Below are 4,307 nucleotides of genomic sequence, written 5' to 3' on the forward strand. Positions count from 1 at the left end.
AAGAAATGCACTCATTACCTTGCCCATGTAAATGTAACTCCTCTCTATGGTATTTTCACAATTTAAAAACAAAACAAAACAAAAATAAAACCTGAGAGAGTCCAGGACAAAGACGCCAGAAGCAGCAGGAGAGCAGATTCTGCTCAACACCTGCAAGAACTGACAAGGAGCAGATATCTTCATCCTGCAGATCACTGAACAGAGACGGCCCAGGAACTAAGACTGTGGTGAGAGTAAAACCCTGACATCCTTACTCCTCAGCGAGCAAAGGAGGGAAGGCCATGCCTCCCCCACCACCATAGATCTCCATCTTTGATCCTGACAAAGCCCCACTGAGCAACTACCTCCAACTCAGACCTTGGTCGAAAACGAAAGAGTCATTTAACTGCTCACAGGAACCTGACCTGACTTGCCAGGCTCAACTCCACCCAGAGCAAAGTCACACATCGCAAGCAGAGATTGCTCGGCCTCTGGAGGAGTGACTTTCTACATTGGGTAAACAGAGTCAGTGGCTGCCCCTCCCTACAGCAGCTTACACAATCAATTGAAATTTAATAAACAAAAAACCTAAGAATGTCTCAATGCTGAGCTCTGTGAGTGTCTCAGGAGCTAACCCCTCAAGAAAAACTACTGTTTGCTGAAAGGCCTCAGCCCTACCAAGAACCTAGCCTCATCACAGCATCTCCAAACTAGAGGAAACAGCCACCTCCCTGTTTTGTGATACGCAAAGCAGATTTCCCTCCCACTGAACTAGACTGGGAAGCAGATCACAAAATCCTGGGTAATGCAGAACATTTTTCTGCCTGCTCAAACAAACTGACTTAAGAAACCAATCAAGCCAGTGGAAAACCAACCACCACAAGCAGACAAGAGACTCCACCAAGAGACTGGTTAGGGACACAGTGGAGATACAGGATTTTCCCATTCTCACCCTCTCCCACCAAAAAGAAATCAAAGAACTCTATTTTTGTACCTTTTTTAATTTTAATATTTTTGAAAAATATTTTTTCTATTAATCTATTTTTTTCTCTCATAAATTTTTAGGTGTGTGTGTGTGTGTGTGTGTGTGTGTGTGTGTGTGTGTGTTTGTGTGTATGCTTTTTTTGACCTTTTAGTCCTTTTTTTATTCTTTTCATTTTTTTCTATTTCTTCCTTTTTTACATGACTTAATTGCTGTTCCGCTCATCCTAGATATATTCCTGCCATTGATTATTAGACCTTATGCCGCATTGTGTACATACTTAATCCAGAAGTTTATCACTCAATTGACAACCTCAGGCTTAACTTCTTTAATAGCAGTATTATATCTTTATACCTAGATAATTTTCAAGTAACTAATTTTAGGAAATTTTATTTTTTATTTTTTCATACCTCTTTCTATCTCTCCCCTCTTCTCATCCTATCCTTTTCTTCTCTCAATATCACTTCTTTAAACATATAATTTTTACGTGTTTCATTTTTAAATTTAAATGTTTGTTTTTCCATTTTTTCTTGTTGTTTTGGTTTACTCACTCTCTTATCATTCTGTCCAATCCATTTCCCTCTCTGTGATTAGGATTTGGTTAAATTCACTCTTTTTTTTAAATCTCTCCACATCCCTCTAGTCCTATTTTTCAACACATTTCTTCTTAAACCTAAAAATTTCTGGTTTGCCAAATTTATCTTTGCTGTTTATAGCCCATTAATCCATAGTTGTTTGATGTTGAATAGATTGTATCTGATGAACTAGATTTTATCTGCAGCCATTTTGATTGTGCAACTACAATACTTTTGTTGATGCTTGCTTTAAAATAGTGTTCTAGTATGAAATTGGTGTTACTTTCATACAAAATGGGCAGAACAAGCCAGAAAAACACAAGAAAAATGGCAGGTCCGGGTATCTCAAGTCCCACTCATGACATCTGGTAACAGAACAATTCATGAATAATCCAGAGGAGAGTTCCTAAAAAGATCTACAAATACTACTGGTGAACATGGTGAATGAAAAGATTGAAAATCTGCAAAGGACTCAGGATGAACATGATAAGGAGAGAGAGGAGGCAAAGCAACGGTTAATACAGGAATCTCCTGAAGGTGAGGAAGCTACTCAAAGATTGATACAGGACTTGAGTGAACAGGTTTAGAACAGTCAAAGAGAAATTAAGGAATTGTGTGAACAGGCTGAGAACTGTCAAAGAGAAAGACAGGAATTGCATGAGGAGGCTGAGAACAGTCAAAGAGAACTACAGGAATTGTGTGAAGATGAGGAAGCTAATCAAAGAATAATAGAGGCATTGCCTGAGTGGGATGAGTCTAGATAACGATCAATAGACGCATTCATGGAATTCATAAACAGACAGCTGAAGGAATTCACGGAGATCAGAAATGGACTGCTGAATGGAGCCCGACAGAAGGAATGGGAATCCAAGGAAACCATAGCCAATCAACTAAGTGATTTGAGAATAAACTCTGAACACCAAATTAAGGAATTAAAAAAGTTTATACAAGATCTAAAACAAAACTCCAACAATGAATTTGAAGCCATCAAAGCTGACCAATTAGAAGGAAAAGAAATAAAAACCAAAGTAGAAAGCCTTGACAGTAGATTTGATCATGCAGAAGATACAATCACGGTGATGGAAGACAGCCTAGATATTATAGTGAAAGGACATACAACTATCCAAGACAAATCCAAGTAATATAACAGATCTATTCAACATTTGGAAGAAACCATCAAAAGGCCTAATCTGAGGATAATGGGTGTAGAGCAGCACATAAGGACAGAAGTTAATGGTTTAGGAAATTCATTTAATAGGATCCAAGCAGAGAACTTCCCAAACATGCAAAAAGTTAGGCCTATTCAGATACAAGAAGATTTTAGAACCTAAAATACACCAGATCATAACAGGACATGCCACCATGACATTAAAATCCGCAGAGAATCAATTCAACCAAGGAAAAGATCCTTAAAGCTGTCAAGGAGAAAAGATCAATCACTTATAAAAGGAAACCAATTAGAATAATCTCTGCTTTGTCAGCAGAGACAATTAAAGCAAGAAGATGTATGCCATGCCCTAAAGACAAACAACTATCAACCAAGATACTCTACCCAGCTATACTCTCCTTCACAACCGAAGGTCAAATAATAATTTTCTATAGCAAAGAAAAGCTGAAATAATATATCTCCACCAAGCCAGCCCTACAAAAGATACTTAAAGATTTCCTCACATAGAAAACCAACAAGACCACAATAAGAGGAAAGAAACCGCACAAAAAGTGAGAATCCAAGAACCATAAGAAGAACACAGTTGCCTCAGCACCCAAGAAGTAGTATAGCATGGCAGGAACTCCCAAAAACCTCACAGTCATATCTTTCAACATTAATGGACTTAACTCTCCAACTAAGCGACATAGATTATCCAGTTGGATTACAAAGCAAGATTATTTATCTGCTTCCTTCAGGAGTCACACCGTGCCCATAAAAACATATTTAGAAAGCGAAAGACTAGAACAAAATGTACCAAGCATTCTCATTGTGGTGAGGTGGTATTACAATGATATTTTGATTTGCATTTCTTTTATGGCTAGGGTGGTTGAGCATTCCTTCATGTGTCTACTTGCTATCCTTTCCTCTTCAGAGAAGTTTCTCTTTAAGTCTTTCGCCCACTTATTTATTGGGCAGTTGTTTCTTTGAGGATTTGTTGATGATTTAATTTTTTGAGTTCCAGGCATATTTTAGATATGAGACCCTTGTTCATTGTATGGATAGTAAATATATTCTCTCAATCCGTGGGCTTTCTATTGATCTTGCTAGCTATATCCTTTGCCGAAGGAAGCTCTGCAATTTCATGCAATCCAGTTTGTCCAACCTTTCATTGATTTGTTGTGTTTCTGGGTCTCTATTAAGAAAATTTCGACCTGTGCCAAGGAGACCTAGGGTTTCTCTTATTCCATCCTGTAATAGTTTCAAAGTATCTGCTTGACTCTGAGGTCTTTGATCCATTTGGGGTTGATTCTGGTGCAGGGTGATATATAAGTATCTAGCTTTAGTTTTTTACAAGTGATTAACCGATTTTACCACACCATTAACTGAAGAAGCTGTCTTTCTTCCATTCTCTTTTTTTATCTCCCTTATCGAAGATTAGATGGCTAAAGGTCTGTGGGTTCATTTCTGGGTTTTCAATTCTATTTCATTGGTCCTGAGGTCTGTTCTTGTGCCAGTACCAAGGTGTTTTGATTAGTATAGCTTTGTAGGAGGGTTTATAATTTGGTATTGATATTCCTCCAGCACTGTTCTTTCTGTTAAGGATTGTTTTTGCAATTTGGGG

The sequence above is a fragment of the Dipodomys spectabilis genome, unplaced genomic scaffold, assembly GCF_019054845.1.
Source record: "Dipodomys spectabilis isolate Male_0828 unplaced genomic scaffold, ASM1905484v1 ptg000441l, whole genome shotgun sequence".
NCBI lineage: Eukaryota > Metazoa > Chordata > Mammalia > Rodentia > Heteromyidae > Dipodomys > Dipodomys spectabilis.